Source organism: Anser cygnoides, chromosome 31 (assembly GCF_040182565.1).
Source record: "Anser cygnoides isolate HZ-2024a breed goose chromosome 31, Taihu_goose_T2T_genome, whole genome shotgun sequence".
Taxonomy (NCBI): Eukaryota; Metazoa; Chordata; class Aves; order Anseriformes; family Anatidae; genus Anser; species Anser cygnoides.
In genome coordinates this window covers 1,122,166-1,139,666 of record NC_089903.1, presented here as the reverse complement: position 1 = coordinate 1,139,666, position 17,501 = coordinate 1,122,166, and the positions used below count along the sequence as shown (strand labels likewise).

Genomic DNA, 17,501 nt, shown 5'->3' with positions numbered 1-17,501 from the left:
ATGGTACATCTTCTGGGGAAATATTATCTCTGGGACTGAAAATACGACCAGATAATACTGGTGGGTGTGGGTGGAGGGGGGACAGACTGGGCATTGCTTTCTGTTTTCACAGACCCAGGAACAGGCTTGAGAGCATGTGTTACACAGTGTATTACAGCTGCAAAATGCTGCAGTGCCACGTTTCACAGCATCCATGTACAGCTCTTTACTGATCACCAGCCTTCACATCGACAAGTGAGCAGCTCTGTGATGTTGATGGCCTCAGCGAGTCAGATTTAGAAGCTTACTCCTGAACACCTTGTTAACCACAAAAGCAGGCCTCCTTTGCAGCAGCAATGTAGCAGGCAGTGCAACAGGCTAGCTTGTACCACAGCTGTGGCATCAGTACGTGTTGTTTTTGGAGAAACCTGCTGATTTCTAACTTTTTCTTCCCTCCTTCTTTGCTTTTCCAGCTGACTTTGGCTTCCGCGCCGAGATCGCTCCCGAACAGAGCAAGCGCAGCACCGTGGTGGGGACCCCGTACTGGATGGCGCCTGAAGTGGTGACACGAAAAGCCTCCGGGCCCAAAGTGGACATCTGGTCACTGGGGATAATGGCCATCGAGATGATCGAAGGAGAACCCCCCTACCTCAATGAAAACCCCCTGAGAGTAAGCGAGTGCCTTTTTTTGCCCTCAGGCCTTCGCTGAGCCTGCTGGTTAACCTAGGCTCTGGAGGAGGCAGGTGAACCTCCGCTGTGGTTTCATCACATGCAGCTACACGTCTCCTTGGATGCTGTAGTGAGAAGATTGTGGTCATTTAAGTTAGAAGCCATGGCTGGTTCTGGGTGGCAGAGGGCACAGGCTCTTCCTGTTGCAGACCTTCAGGTAGGGTCTGAGTTAATCCTGTGGTGCATCCATAATTCCCCCCCTTCTGGAGAGGCTGACAGGGGCACCTTCTGGCCCCAGAGTGCCTGGCTTCTTAAATCCTTGTGAGTGGGGAAGAGAGCTGTCCTTGAATTCGAAGAATACCACATTACTCTTTTACAAACAGGGCTTTTTCTTGCTGGTGCATTGTTCTTCTTGGCATGCTCCCAGTAAAGCTCCAGGTTTAACAAGCCTTTAGTCAGGCTTTGCCCCTGCTGGTGTCTTTCCCTTCGTATTCTTTAATGAAAGGGGAAATTCTGTCAGTTTGTAAGAATGCGGCTGTTCTTGGTGTAAGCCAGTTTTATGGCTTTTTTTCCTAAGCTAAACAGGACGAAGGGATCTAGAACAGTTCTGTTTAACTTGTTTCCGCCTCTTTGACTGGAGGTGATTTTGGGAGAGAAGTGCAGCAGTGAAGAAATGCGAAAGGAAAATGTTGGTGTGGAGTTAAATGAGGATGGCTAAGCAACGGGGTGCTTTGCTCTCATTTAACTTAACTTGTTGCAGTTCCCAGGCTATCAGACCTCTACCTTGAGATGTGATGAGCGATGAGCTCAAAAGGCCTCTGCCAGATGTCTGTTTCCTTTTAAAAGGCATCTAGCGATTTTCTTTTAAGAATAAAATTTTGCAGTGGATGAATTCTGAATTTCCTGATTCTTAGAAAATTCTTCATTCGCAAGCAGCAGCAAAACGACTCCACTCGTTTCTGTAGGGTGTTAAGTGCTGCTTGAGAACCTACTGGCCATCTTTTGTAAGGGACCAACTGCATCTTTAGAGTATTGACTTTTGAGGCCTTGTGCAGTTGGGCAAAGTATCGAGAGAACAAAGCCTCCTGATTATTCAGGGGTACCTTCCCATGAGGATATAGTTATTGCAGGAGTCGAGCACTGGCAGAGCTGTGCCAGCCAACTTCCCTATGTAAACACAGTCTGGACTGCTGGTTTTGTCCTCTTAATCCCTTGAGAGGGCTGCAGGATCCAAACCCAGATTACGAGGGTAAAGCAAGAAAGGATTGGATCCCATCCACATAAAAATAAGGCCGGCAGCTCTTCTCTTTGCTGAAACTTAAGCATTTCTTCGTCACCCTGATAAGGGTTTTTGTTTTGGTTTTGTTTTTCCCCATTGAACTGTGGGGAGGGAGAGGAAAAATGGGTGCCTCTGTGAACCGCAGCTGGAGTCTGACCTTCGTAACCTCCTGTTTGTTTGGTGCTTGCTTTGCTTTAGGCCCTGTATCTCATTGCTACTAACGGGACTCCGGAACTGCAGAATCCAGAAAAGCTTTCACCCATATTCCGAGACTTCTTAAATCGCTGTCTTGAAATGGACGTGGAAAAAAGAGGTTCTGCAAAAGAGCTGCTCCAGGTAAGTGCTGGGGAACAGGACGGAATTCAGCATTCTAGAGTGAGAATAGGCACGCGGAGAAATGTCATTTGGGGTCTTAAATACTGCGTCATCTGAAGTCACAAGCACAGCAGAGATGATTTACCATGAAGAAACGAACAAAAAAACCCAAAACGAACCAACCAAAAAACCCCAAATCCATACCGAAGCGTTTACAGAGTACTTTCCTTTTTGTGCTGTACTTGCTACTGGCAGCAGCTGTGCAGCGTGTTCTGTAACCAACCTCAAATAATTGCCGTGCCCCGAGCCTGCCAACTGCTGAGCCCCTTAATTCCCGTGGCTTCTGCACGCAGCTCACCCTAACATCTGGCTGTGGTGTTGCGGTCTGGCCATGCTTGTTCCCATTTGGATAACAGGAGGGCTTCCAGCTATCGAATGCTCTGGTTGTCTCCCTTCTGGGGGAGAGTTCCCAAAGCTTTTTGGAAGGGGCACGTCTTGCACTAACTGCAGCAGTTTGGCGTGAACACATTTTGCCAGATACAGCTCTTCCTGCAGAGGTGATGGAACCAAGCTTGTGAGAAATCCTCAGTTATTTCACTGAAAACCTGGTGTCTTTGTCTGGACTCCTGGTGAAAGTGAAGGACGAAGCTGCCAGGCTTTTTACCAACACAGATGAGGAGTGTTCATGTGTTTCCTTTTGTCAAACCTCCCACGGGGGTGGAAAATGTGCTTCAGCTCTTTGTAAAATAAATCTGTGATGATGGGGCCCTCAGACCTCGACTGTGAGACAGTTGTCTCTTTTTTGGTGTTCCTTTCTTTCCTTTAGTTTGTCTACTGGGTTCAGCTTTGGGAGTGCTGCTGCCGTTCTGAGACTCTAAAGAAGCATTAATCAGCGGCAGAAAGAATGGCAGTAGATGAAAGCTGACTTTTTCTCCTGGACTTGCCAACTCCAGAGTATCAGAGAGCAGCAGTGCTGTGTCCCTTGGGGCAGGAGAACATTGGGACTGCAGCATTTCTGCCTGCCTTTACCTTTTGGCCTCGGATTTTTCCACCTCTGAAGTGTGTTCAGATTGGGTGGTTGATCCCTTCTGGTGCTCAGAAATCCTGGGGGACTTAGGGTGATTTCCCTTTGGTGAACTTGACCCATTTCTCCATCAACACAAGCAAAGCTGTGCCAGTATTGGTTATGTGGAAGCTGAGTTTTGTTATTTGACAGCAGGGAAGTATGGAGATCTGAGTCTTGTAGTGGTGATGTGTTGTCAAAGTAGAGTTATTCCTCTAACCCTGAACTGTAAAGCTCATGAGAAGAAGGGAAACATTATCACTAAAGCTGCCTTGATTCTCTCTGCCTTGCTGGAGGGTTTGTCTCCAGTTGGAGACTGCAGATGTGGTCACAAAACACTCCTTAAATTTATGCCCAAAGAGGTTTATGTTCCTGAGGTCTTCACTTTTCCAAATCGCATTAAATTTTCCCCACTTTCCGTCTCATTCCTGCTCCAGCTTTCATTTTGAGATGCCAGGTGCTGAGGTTGAGCTTGTGGCTTTGACTCACCTCTGTGACCAAGGCAACTGGCTTTTATCATCAGTTCCTGCTGCTCCTACCCGTTCATTGACGTCTCATCATATAACCAGCCTGTAAATTGCCCGTGGCAGGGAACCTCTCTTAGCCTTGCTCATGCAGTGCCCAACACAACAGGTTTCCGAGGTCCTTTGTCCCTGCTGAAGTACAAATAAATAGTGATTTTATTTCAGTGCTAGCAATAAAATAACAAAGTGAGAAATAGGACAGCTGCTTGGCCATGCTACAAGCAATCAATAGCATTATAAAAGCTGTGGAATAACTTCTCTCTAAGTAGGACAAATAACAATATTTAATTACAAGGATTTTGAGGTGTGCTGGTGGCTGTAGAGCTTAATCTCTGTTATTTAGCTAGGTCTACCTAGCTTTCCTGGTGTTAATGGATCAGTGTGGGTAGTTTGGAGGTTGCAACGTTACTTTGGGCAACTCTGAGCTTTGGCAAAGATGCATGTGCGGTCAGGATCCGTTTGCTCCTCATCTTCATGAAGCTGTTAAGTAACCCACCTAAAGTCACTGGGTATTTCTAAGGGCACTTGCCCTGCTTGCTTGCATCGCTATGTCCATCATGTCTAATTTGGCAAGACTCCTGCATGCACTGATGTTAAGTTCTGGGAGGCACAAGGCTGTTCATGCTCCTGCTATCTCAAAATGTGCAGTGGCTTTCCACAGGGGCAAAAGAAGCAGGGCATGGCTACAGCAAGTCAGGGACCTCCCACCTTGGGGTGCATCAGGCTACTGCTATCCTACCAAAAACATTCATCTCCAGAGGTTCAGCACTCTTGAGCAACCACAGCCAGCTGGCACTTCCCTGAGCACTTCTCCCTCCTACCCAAGTGATGTTCAGGGGGCGTAACACAGCAGAAATACCTTCTGCATTGAGCCACTGGTGGTTCCTGTGATGTGTGACTTCCCTACAAGACTGTTGGTATCACGCATCATAGCTAGACTTAGGTTAAACCATGGTCTGTTCTTCACCAGGTCTTAGGAGCACGTAGAGACCCTTTTTGAACCATGGTGGGCTGTGACCATGTTGGCTCCGTGTGAAAACTTGCGTTTGCCTTGTTTCCTAAGAGGCTGGCTGTGCTGCCTGCCTGTTATTTCTCAACAGTTTTTGGCTGAATCAGCGAATTTCAATCACCTGGGACAGACATCCTGACCTGCAGGGACATGGGATGGGGATGTGGAGGAGGGAGGATTCCACGTGTTGCAGGAAGGACCAGAGATCTTCACCCAGGCAATGCTTCCTTGTGATGTTTTACATCAGCAGCCCAACATGTCAGAAAGCTGAGCACGCTGATGCCCTTGCTGGAGCAGAGTTTTTACAGCAAGCAGTGCTTGGCGTGGTTTTGTTTGTGAGCATCGTAGTCTCTTCCTCCACCCAGCTGAGGCCTGGAGGCCTCCTTCCACGTCCTTATTGTGAACTACTGAAGCAAACACTCTTCTGCCCAGCAGCCACCAGTGGCTGAACAAAGTGCTGCACGACAAAGCACTTGCTGTCTGTGCAAAGGCTCTCTCCGCCTGCACGCATCAGGGTTATTTTCTTCAGACAATCAGTTTCAATGAATTTAATTGTTATCACTCCCAAGGCAATCTTCTCATCCCCATTAGAGCTAAAAGGTTAAGCTGCGGGGTCTTGTTGTAGGACAGTTCAGGCTCAGGGGAGAAGAAAAATACTTTCTTGTTCAGTCTTTCAAACACAGAAGATGATATTTGCCTCTCTGCAGTTAAACACATTCATTCCAAGGGGTTTTGGGGAGGTAACTCGTGACTGTATAATGTAAAGGGGTTCAGATGTGCTGGGGCCTCTGCATTCATACACTAAGAAGACGACTCAAAATTGTACGTTGGTAGTGAAGTCCAAAGAGTGACCTCAAGCCTTCATCCCTGAGGGACTGGGGTATCATGGAAGCTCTGAAAGCCTGCATTTTTTTTTGCCAGAAAGTGAATGTAGAAACCTGGCTTGTGCTGTCAAGCCCCCATTGCAGTGAATCCCAGGGTATGTGTAGGAGCAGTTTGGAGGAGCCAGACCTGCTGGTGGTGGTTGTCCTTTGGCCTGAAGAAGTCTTGCTGTAGGTGGAACTGTGTGAGACACTGCTAAACGCAGCTGCTCTCCATGGAAGAGCAGATCAGACAGGTCCTGAGGCAGCTTTTGAGGAGCCAGAGCACACAGAGGACAGATCTTGTCCACATCACATCATCTCACCGGTCCATCAAGACGTGTTCTCCTCCACTGACCAGTGGAGCAACTGCGAGAGTTCCTCCTTCACCATCCGGGGATGAAAATTGGTGATTATACTTCTTGTAAGCTGGTAATGAGCTGTTACCTCTATCCATAAAAACGAGCTTTTCCTCCAATGGCATCCCCAAATATGCTGCATCTTTTGTAAGAAAGTTACACAGGAGTAGCAGGGGAGAGTCTAGTTGAGCACGGCCTCTGAAGTAGGTGTTTGGATGCACCTTAGGCAAGGACCAAGTCTTCGTAACATTGCTTGCCGAAAAGGGGAGATTTTGAAAGTGTCTTTTCCCTTCATTTTTCTAAAATGGCTTATTTAAATGTGCCTGGTTTAAGATCTTCAGCAGTAATTCAGTTCTCTGTGAACTGCTCCCGCGGTTACTCATCATGTCCTAGGTGTAGGATTCAATTAAAGGAGGCTGACATGTCAAGTAGCCCTTAAAGGCTGATCTGTATTCTCTGCTGAGCTTATCTTGCCTCAAATCAGCATCATCCTGGAAGGAGAGGGTATTTGTAGCTGGGTCAGAAACACCTTACATTCCTTTATAGTTGGGTTTCAGGAGAACAGCTCCCCTTCCCAGCACATTATTGCCCTAAATCTCTTTGTCCTGCTTTCACACAGTCCCACTGTGTTACAGTCTGCAAGGACCTGGATTATAAATTATCATCTCAGTGGAGCACTGATGACTGCTAACAGATGTTTTTTCTCTAAACCCTCACAGGTTTGCACAGCAGCAAGGCATCTGGGCTGGTGAAACTCATCACAAGGCACCTGGGCTGGTGAAACTTGTCACCAGGTTCATCAGTTGTCTGTGACAACCTGAAGCTAGTCTCCAGAAGAGCCACGGACTGGTTTTCCTCATCCTTTACTTGGTGTTCAGGGCATCTCAGGTTGTCCCCTGCCCTGGCTGGGGTTTTTGCTGTCCTTAAGGGACCCTGATCCCCAAGGGCTCCAACCTGCCAGCAGGGAAAGGAACACACCAGCCATAGGGCCACAGCTGGGGATTAAAAATTAACCTAATACAAACCAGAGGTTTTGAATCTCCAAGGCAGTTTTCCATGTTCTGAGACGTGCATTTCTTGCATTTCTTGCAATTACTGTCACTGTGTGCCTTCCTTTGCTCTCTGCTCTGTTTGTTTGTTTGTTTTGTGTTTTTGTTTTTTTTTGAGACTTTTATTCCCTGAGCTGTCCCCCATGGATGATGTGCCTTTAGTGACAACAAATACATAGAAAAAAAGTAAGGTTGCTGCTCTATTTTTCATGTCATGGCTGCTGGCCCAGGCCATATTCTATCTCTCAGAGTGCAGTCACAAAGTGTGTACCCCAAAATGCTCAACTATCTGTCACCCATGAGGAGGTTTTGACCCTACAAGGCAGTTTTGGTGAGTGCTTGGCCATTTCAGGAATGTATTTACTGTAGCAATAACCGCTTCTCTCCACCCACCTGTCCTGCCTTGCCATTGTGCAGAAAGGCCTAGAGTAAAGTGACTTCCCTATACAAAAATAATTCTAGAAATGCCTCATTTTGTCATTTTGTACCAGGATGCAAATAATCTCTTCTTGCTTTCCCAGGTCCTAGCAATGTGTTTGCTTGCAGAAGGTCAGCAGCTGTACCTGCACTGGAGTCACAAGGTGGGGAGAGGGTTTTCTGGTAACCCTAACCATGCTTTAAACCATCAGCCTGTGGTGTTTCCCTGCGTGCAAAACAGCTTAGATCATAGGAGAGAGGGAGGAGGTTAATCTTAGGAGGCTTTAAATATCCATACTAATGATATCTCCAAGTGAGCTAATCACCCCAAGCTCCCTGCGCGGTCAGATGAGGGAAATGAACCCTCTGAGGATGCAAATCATCCAGCTGGTCATAGACACTTAAATTGAGATGAGATGAATCACACCTAAAGTACCTTTTTTCCCCACTGGCTCTAAAAGGAGCCCGTGGTGACTCACTGAGGTGAGGATGTCTGCATTTAACATGTCTACATGTGGTTGCATGTAGACAAAGGCAAAGTTTCCATGAGGAGCACAGCGTAAGTCCCTGTAGCAGGACCCAACAGCTTTAAAAACAGTGGCCGCTTCCTCTGCAGAACAGAAACCTGGCTTTTCCAAGGCATTCTGGTGCCCCGTGTCTTTTCGTCTTGGGGTGGTTTTGGAAAAGCCACGTGGAGTTTGGAAGGCATAGAAACAACTCCTCAGAGAGCTGTTGCTGCAAAATGATGCTTTAGAAACCACCTTTCTTAAGAACTTCTTGAAAGCCAGGTGAGGCTTTTAAAAAAAGAGCCATGAAGCTTAGGGGAAAGCGTAATAAGATTGCAAATCTTGCAGTGGAGTGGAATAGTTGAATGTCAAAATACTCGATCCTCTGTTTCTTCATTTACACAGTGGAAACGATCAATTTTACTATCAAAAATGGGCTTCCAGAAGATCCAGAAAGCTGTAGAGCAATTTGTGGAAAACACCAACGCTGCATCCCTATGTGGAAGAGATTAGGGACTGATTATTAGGATGCTGATCTGTAGGATCTCCCTGAAGACTGGTTAGGGCCTTGGTCCAATTTCTACTCGTGTTTAGTTCTCAGCAGGCAAATAAGGTTCCAAGAAGAGCCTGCCATCATAACTGCTTGGTACCAACCTGGGCAAGAAGCCACAGCACAGAATGAGCTACCCCTTCACTTTTTTTTAGTTAAAGATTAAATTCTTATTTCTGAACTACAGAAATGTTTGCAGTTGCTGAAGCCTCTTCCAAAGCAACTCAGCATAAGGAAGCTGTGCTGATGTCTCTTTTGGGTTTAACTTGGTGTTTCTGAGTTCAGCCAACTACAGAATTTAACGATAGTTGTTCATCTAGGCTCCATCTGCATCAACAGACAGAGAGAGGCATCCCTTATCATAAAGCAAGTGGAAATGGATCACCTCTGTAAATTCCTCTCTTTCTCCCGTGACTAGAGAGGGAGCCTTGAGGGCTGACTCAGGTTAGGTACTTAACTTGTAAAATCAGTTTTGCCATGCAGAAAATCCAATTTATAGCACTGTGGGTCTGGTTTTAGTCCCATTAGATCTCTTTGTCTATGAAGTGGCACAGCCAAGCTTGTGCATCCCGAATGTATTGAGTCCAAGCTGATTAAAGAAGCCTGTTAGGCAACTAGATTGCACACCCTATGCAGAAATGCCAAAGCTTATTAATGTCCTTTGTATCTCCCCAGATTGGGACTTTTCTTGTCCTGGGCTTCTCTATCACAGCCCTCTTCATATTACCTGTACTCTGGGGAGATCAGTGGAAAACAGTCCGCCTCTCGTTCCAGGTAAGAGGCTTGTTTGAAAGGAGGTTCTTTGAAAAAAACAACTGGTTTCTTGAAGTATTGTGTGGCAATCAGTGGAAAATATTCCATACGTGAAATGGTTTTCACATGGGTTTTCCTGGCAGTCTGTGCAGTTTTGTATAAACTTTTATTAAGACTTAACATTTCCCGTAGGGAGGAAGGAAGCCAAGACCTGAGGTTTGGTATCAAGCTATCTGTTTGATGTAACATGTCTCCTTTGGGGAAGTTGTATCTTTTTTTTCCCTTTTTTTTTGGCAAACTTGTTGTAAGTGCACTGTTAATTAGCAGGTGCTGAGGGCAAGTAAATCAGATCCCTTTGGCTGGTGGGGTTACTGGAGTGAGAATTCAATCCCTACTCAGCTCATGCCAGCTCAGCAGCTTTTAGCATTAGTCCAATTTCAGTCTCCTACAACCCAGAAGAGCTTCATCCCCTGAGGATGGGAATCAGGGCTAATGCACTGGCAAAGGTTAAGAGAAAGTGTCAGCTTCTCCTCCCTTTTGCAGACTCTAGGGGAGGAGGATGGGGAGAAGGAGACACAAAATCTTTTGGGTTTCCCACAGGTGTGGTTTATTTGGGGTGTTCATGCCCTTTGTGATGCTTCAGCTGGCCTCCTGCTGCTGTTCCCAAAGGACACCAGTCTTTAACAAATCCTGTGTCCTCTCCACTAGCCCTGCATAACTATCTCAAATATCCTGGACGTCTCAGGTGGCACCTTTGTTTATGCAACTGCATCCTGCTTCTGGTCAAAAGCAGTTGGGATCAGGTGTCCAGGGCAGACAGTCTCACACACAATGACATCTCTCAATGACTTCTGCTTTTCTTCAACCCTTACATCTTAAGAGAGTTGGCCAAGCGATAGGAAAGGCTGAGGAAATTCGAGTTTGTTGACATTAGATTGATGATTTAGTTGCAGTGGAGATGACTGTTACATGGATAAGATTGGATTGGAGTAGATTGGATTAAAACTGGTGCTCTCTGGAAGGTGTTCACAGGTTATGATGTAGTAGTAAATGTGATTGTTTGCCAAGCCATCCTGGACAAGGACAGACTCGTCCCTTTTGGCTGTTTGAGAGGAAAGGAGAGCTTTATACTGAAGTGAGGAGCACTCCTCAGAGCAGGGAACCAGCCTGGCACATCTCTCTCCCCTGACTCAAGATGAGTTTTGTGGATCCAACCTGGGTGTGGGAGATAATGAACTGCTGGTGTCCACAGCAGGAGCCCACCTATGAGGGAGGCTGCAGCTGTGTTGGGGCTTGTTTCTGTCTGTATCCACACTTCATCCTTTGAATAAAATCCCTTTTTCTCCTTTCTGATTCAAAATAAAGTTAATAAGAATCATTTAAGGAATAAGAAGTCTTTGATGTACCAGTCCATACTAGAGTAAAGGTATCACTTCTTTCTTGCAAAAAAAATGTAGAGTTGGCTGTCCAGCAGTGATGTAAAGATCCAGTATGAAAACAGTAATTCCCCTTGTCCTTTTTGGCATCAGCCAGAGTAGAAATGGACTGGCTGCAGGAATTGCTAAATTGCTGAGTAACCGATGATGAATAAGTGGCTTTCCCCTTTATTTCAATGGGGGATTAAAATGATTGACGTTGGTGCTGGCAGGTTTCTAGGGGACTCTTGTAGTAATGCTCTACTTCTTGCATTTCCTTCCCTGCAGGTTGCAACCAAACAGATGAATTTGCAGCAGCAGCCCAAGAAAGAAGTGATTATCAATGAAATCCTGGTAATGAGGGAAAACAAAAACCCCAACATCGTCAACTACTTGGACAGGTACGTCGTGATTTGAAGGGTTCACCGAGGGGCTCTGGAAAACACTTCCTTGCCACTGTCTTAAGTGATCCATCTCAGCTCAATGTAGATCTAGGACGATCTTGCATTGCTTAATGGATGTGGCAAGGTTGGGGTGTGGGTCGCTTAGTGGTCTCCATCTATATCCTAGGAGAAACAAGTGTCTGAATTGGTATTAATGGAGTATTTAGGCTCTCTTTAGAGATGCTGACAGCAATGGCATTAGCAGCATGCTGTCAGGACCCCATTTTCCAAGGCGCTCTACCAAATTTCACCCGACAAGCCATTTCCTTCCTGATGCTACAGGAGAAATGGGAATCCCTTGAACTGTGTTATTTATTTTCCTCTTCCTCTTCTTTCCTCCTCCCTGAGCAATACTAACGTTCTGCTTGCAGAGGAGTAACCCTTCAATGTTCAGATGGTAATCGTGTCCCTGTGGCTGTCCACGTAAGGGAGGAAAGGAGAGGTGGCACAGAGTGGAATAGTCCTGATAGGCACTAGGATAGACACTGATGCATTGTGTCAAGCCTGGATCATTCACCTTATGCTCAAGCTAGTTGCAGTGGAGCTGCAGCAGGGTTTCCAGCCTGCTGCCCTCGTCAGAAACAAGCAGTCTTGATTAACTACAAGTTTGGCTTTTTGTAGGGAAAACTGTGCCTAGATGGGTGAGCTTCAGACTTTAATCTTGGCAGCTCATCTTCTGAAGATGGAACGGAGGGATGTGACCCAGAATCTCTTCTGGGAATCGGAGAGAGAGAATTTGGACACTCGCTTGCTCTGCATGGATATCAAAAGCCTATCAACTGTTGCCTTAACATCTTCCTCTGATGTCCTAGCTAAAAAAAGTACTTCTCATGCTGCAGCATCCACTGTGGTGCTGAATTTATATGGTGCTGTGTTCCATGTTATAAGTACGGATGTAAAGAGCTGCCTTACCGAAAGGACAAAGCCTGCTGGTGAAATTTTGAGGAAGGGGTGCGTTTGTGCAGGGAAAGTGGTGCTGGGCACTCTTAGAAACGGCAGAAATTACCTGTGCAAAATGAGCAAAGCAGAAAAGAACATTTAAGGATTGCATGTGGGCTGAAAGTGTGTATTTCTCCAGGCTGATCAGAGGCTTTGTTTTGGGAAAACTGTTTGAGATGCATGTTCTTCCTTTAGAGAGAACATCCCCGTGTACATGCACATGCCTTGTCTAGCCAATACATCCCAGCTGTAGGGTAGCTGCACGTCCTGCTGTCTTGTTTAAACTTCCAGCAACAAGAGCCGCTTCTTTCGTCCTCGACTTTCTCTCGCTAAGCTTTTTCAGGGGGATTAGCTTTTGTTCGAGTGCAGCAAATGGACAGAACAGCAACGAGGGTGAACGCTGGGGGTTCTTGTGCCTATTGTGGGGCTTTGCAAGCGCAGGATCTTGCTGCTGGGCAGCTGCATCCCTCCTGCCTGCCCTAATGTGCCTGCTGGTTTCCTGAGTGCTGAGTGAAGCTGGTGTTTGAGCGCTGCTTGCTGGCTTCCACCTACTGCTGTCACAGAAGGAAGGATGTGCTGGCCGCTGTGGGACCTGTTTCCTTTTTTGTGGTTCTTTTTTGACAGTGCAGACAGGTACTCCCCCCCTTCTGAGTACCTACTGGAAGCTGCAAGATGCTCACCAGTATAAACCAGCCCTCCCATCCCTCTGCCTCAGCTCCTGGCCTTATGCAAGGGTTTCCAGTGTCTCTTACCTGCCTTTACCTCTCTTACCTACTTCCTAGTAGTTACGAGGTCTTACTAGATGTTAAGAGGTCTGGCTGGCTCACAGGCCCCCAAACACCACCGTGCAAATGGGGCATTTAGGATTCAGGCAGTGCTCTGCTGCCCTGTGTGGCACAAAGGTGTGCTGGGAAGCTTAAGCCCTAACTCAGCTGTACTTTTATTGCTGAGTGTAGAAGCATGCGTATCTGAAGACAGTGACCCTGCACAGACAAGCAGCCACTTGTGCTGAATTACCTTCTGGTCCTGCCTGTGTTTTTCTCCCGTGTGAAAGAGGCCCTCAGAGACCTGTTTCTAAATGTAGGCACCTAAAGTTAGAGGATGCCCAGCGTGAGGCAGAGCAAAGTTCTGCCTCGGGGTTTCTTTTGGAAGAGGAACCCTCGTTAACCTAACAAACCCCACAAATCCTCATTTTAGGTGATAGCCACTGTTACGGAACTGCGCTTCCCAGTAACCCCAACTCCCAGCTTGTATGTGTCGACTTCTTGATGAATTCTCCTGCCAGCAGGCAGAAGCTTGCAATTTGATTCTCTGCCGCCTCTCTCGACTCATCCGTCTGCTCCTTTCCAAACGGGGCAGATAAGCTGTGAAGGTGGGGTTTATGGTTTTCAAGCTGATGGTTCCTTCCTTCGGGAATGTGTCATCCTGATGCATCTGTTGTGAAAGGTTGTGTTGATTTTTTTCTGGATGGGCCCAAGAAGGCAGAAGTGGTTGGTGATGATTTTTTTTTACATGAGTTAATGCTGGTGCCTTCAACCCAGGTCTTCTGCTTCTAGGCATGAGCACACGTGCTCCCAGCAGAGAACAATATCCCAAATGGATGTGAAAAGTCACCCTCATCTCAGCTTTTTCCTATTTATCTTCCTACAGGCTTCCTACAGATGAGATTTTTCAAATGCACGATGCTTAAAAAATGGTGTTCTTGAAAAAGACCTGAAAAGTTGTACGTGGGCAACCACCCAGGACTGTCCGTGTGCCTGGGCAAGGGTAGGCCGTTGCTTCGGGTAGGAGGATGCCAGTGGTGTCAGAACAGCCCACAGCCACCTTTTTCAGTGCAAGAGCCCTTGAAAAATCATGCTGTGCACCAGCTGTTTAGGGATGCATGCTTGGACCCCGTCCTTTCCTGGTATCTCTTTCCTCTCTCTCCCAGTGTTGGAAGGAATCGTGAGCTTGTCTCTTTCTTAGCCTGGGCCCTTCCCATGGCAGAAGAAATCAGCCTTGCTTTTGTGGGCAGGAAACTTTGAACCTGCTCTTCCATCACCTCAGCCCTGTTTTCTCCTCAGCTTTCTGCACTCACCCTTTGTCTGCTCTTTCAGGTTGTGGTCAGATCCTCCAACACACAGAAGTTGCCATGAGTACCTGGTGCCCCAGTACATTTCAATATTCTGTTCAAGCCTCATGTTTCCCTGCACTTCTAAGATAGCTTTAAAACCCAGTGCGTTCTGACTCAGGAAACGGTGACATGCTCATATTTGCTTGTTCTAAAAGCTGTTTTTGGCACTTCAGCTACCTTGTAGGAGAAGAGCTCTGGGTCGTCATGGAGTACTTGGCAGGAGGCTCCCTAACAGATGTTGTGACAGAGACCTGCATGGACGAAGGACAAATCGCAGCTGTGTGCCGAGAGGTAAAGCTGCACCCACAGCCTGGGCGAGCTGTGAGGAGGAAGGGGACAGGGCTTTCTCTGATGTATTCTGCTGGAGGAGCTGTCTACAGCTTCTCTACTGCTGCAGTCATCTTCTCAGAGGATGGATTTCACTGGGGAGGTGGTGGCATGCTCCTGTTAGCTTTCACCCTAGAGTGAGGACTGCAAAATGGGGCTGGAATCCTTGCGGTTACGCCTGTTTTCTTCAGGGCTAACCTGTCCTCCTGCTGGTCCCAGTGGGGATGTCTCTGTAGCCCTGCACATACTGGATATAGAAAAGGCTCTAAAAAGCTAAGCCCGTGCTACTCAAAATGCACATTGTTAGAGTCCATAGCTGGCTAAATGTACTTAATGCACAGTAAGAACCTCGTCCTTTCTTTTTTCAGTGTCTCCAGGCTCTGGAATTCCTCCACTCGAACCAAGTTATTCACAGAGACATCAAGAGTGACAACATCCTGCTGGGCATGGACGGCTCCGTCAAACTAAGTATGAGGGGAAGAGCGCTGGTGGTGACTTTAGTTATCAACCCAGGCTTCTTCCCTGCTACGGGACAGGCCTGGTGGGGAGATGGGTGCTTGAGATGCTTGGTGCTGTGGTGGTGGAGGGTGTGTAGAAATGCTGCAGTAGGTATTTTTGTGGCATCTGTTTCAATGGAGATTGGCAAGCATAAATCCCTGTGAACTGCTAACAGACGTGCAATGAGATTTGGTGTTCATTTAGCCTTGGGCCATCTGTTTGTGTTGTGTGAAGTAACAGGATTTTAATGCACCTCCGGTCTAGAAAGCTGGGTTTTTAGGTGGAGGGTGACAAGCCTTTCTCCGTTTGTGATCCGTCGAGTCTTGAAAATACTGCAGGTACTTGGGTGATGGAGGTGGGTGGAGGGGAAGTTGCAATCTGTTCAGCTAGAAAGCATTTAATCTTACAAACCCAGTGTGTAGTAGTGTGTAAGCGATTAGAGGTGTCTAATTTCTTATATTAGGAGTGAGTTTCTATAGCTGAGTAATTGGTAACGACAGACACGGAGAAGGCTGAGGTACTCAGCAACTTCTTTGCCTCCGTCTGCGCTGGTAGATGGGCTTCCCAAGTCTTTCATTTCCCTGAACCCGTAGGTGGAGGCTGGGGGAGCAAAGTCCCACCGACTGTAAGTGCAGAGCAGGTTCGAGACCACCTGCTGAATGTAAACAGGTCCAGGTCTATGGGACCTGATGACATGAATCCCAGGGTCCTGAGGGAACTGGCTGATGGGGTTGCCAAGCCTCTCTCCATCACAGTTGAGAAGTCCTGGCAGTCGGGCGATGTCACTGGTGAGTGGAAAAATGGAAACGTCATGCCCCTACTCTTCAACAATCAAAACAAAGAACTGAACAAAGAGCGCTACTCTTCACCAATTAAAACAATTAGGAGACTTTTCTTCTCAGCAAGAGCGGTCAGGCACTGGGACGCGTTGCCCAGGGAGGTGGTGGAGTCCCTGTCCCTGGGGGTGTTCAAGGCAAGGTTGGACGTGGTGCTTGGGGACGTGGTTTCGTGGGTGACATTGTTCGTAGGGGGATGGTTGGACCAGGTGATCTTGGAGGGCTTTTCCAACCTTAATTTTTCTGTGATTCTATGATTCTGTGATCTTTTGGAAAGTCAAATGCAAATAAGACAGGGCCAAGCAATTTCCACAGGAAGGCTCTCCAGCTTTCTGTCTTCTCAAAGAAAATAATAAGTACCAAATAGGGAACTTAAATTTATTCTGAACACAGTATTTGCTCTAGAAAGCAAATCGTGTTTGAGAGATGGTACATCTTCTGGGGAAATATTATCTCTGGGACTGAAAATACGACCAGATAATACTGGTGGGTGTGGGTGGAGGGGGGACAGACTGGGCATTGCTTTCTGTTTTCACAGACCCAGGAACAGGCTTGAGAGCATGTGTTACACAGTGTATTACAGCTGCAAAATGCTGCAGTGCCACGTTTCACAGCATCCATGTACAGCTCTTTACTGATCACCAGCCTTCACATCGACAAGTGAGCAGCTCTGTGATGTTGATGGCCTCAGCGAGTCAGATTTAGAAGCTTACTCCTGAACACCTTGTTAACCACAAAAGCAGGCCTCCTTTGCAGCAGCAATGTAGCAGGCAGTGCAACAGGCTAGCTTGTACCACAGCTGTGGCATCAGTACGTGTTGTTTTTGGAGAAACCTGCTGATTTCTAACTTTTTCTTCCCTCCTTCTTTGCTTTTCCAGCTGACTTTGGCTTCCGCGCCGAGATCGCTCCCGAACAGAGCAAGCGCAGCACCGTGGTGGGGACCCCGTACTGGATGGCGCCTGAAGTGGTGACACGAAAAGCCTCCGGGCCCAAAGTGGACATCTGGTCACTGGGGATAATGGCCATCGAGATGATCGAAGGAGAACCCCCCTACCTCAATGAAAACCCCCTGAGAGTAAGCGAGTGCCTTTTTTTGCCCTCAGGCCTTCGCTGAGCCTGCTGGTTAACCTAGGCTCTGGAGGAGGCAGGTGAACCTCCGCTGTGGTTTCATCACATGCAGCTACACGTCTCCTTGGATGCTGTAGTGAGAAGATTGTGGTCATTTAAGTTAGAAGCCATGGCTGGTTCTGGGTGGCAGAGGGCACAGGCTCTTCCTGTTGCAGACCTTCAGGTAGGGTCTGAGTTAATCCTGTGGTGCATCCATAATTCCCCCCCTTCTGGAGAGGCTGACAGGGGCACCTTCTGGCCCCAGAGTGCCTGGCTTCTTAAATCCTTGTGAGTGGGGAAGAGAGCTGTCCTTGAATTCGAAGAATACCACATTACTCTTTTACAAACAGGGCTTTTTCTTGCTGGTGCATTGTTCTTCTTGGCATGCTCCCAGTAAAGCTCCAGGTTTAACAAGCCTTTAGTCAGGCTTTGCCCCTGCTGGTGTCTCTCCCTTCGTATTCTTTAATGAAAGGGGAAATTCTGTCAGTTTG

At 47.2% G+C, this 17,501-nt stretch overlaps 1 protein-coding gene across 1 annotated transcript in view; it reads left to right on the top strand.

Moving 5' to 3' along the window:
- The first annotated feature begins 1,134 nt into the window (after nt 1-1,134).
- The window catches only part of LOC136787943 (uncharacterized), a 43,184-nt gene continuing 26,817 nt past the window's right edge, over nt 1,135-17,501 (top strand). The window contains exon 1 of the transcript XR_010826991.1: nt 1,135-16,978. The gene's annotated coding sequence lies outside the window, so the exon portion shown is untranslated. The remainder of the gene's footprint in view (nt 16,979-17,501) is intronic.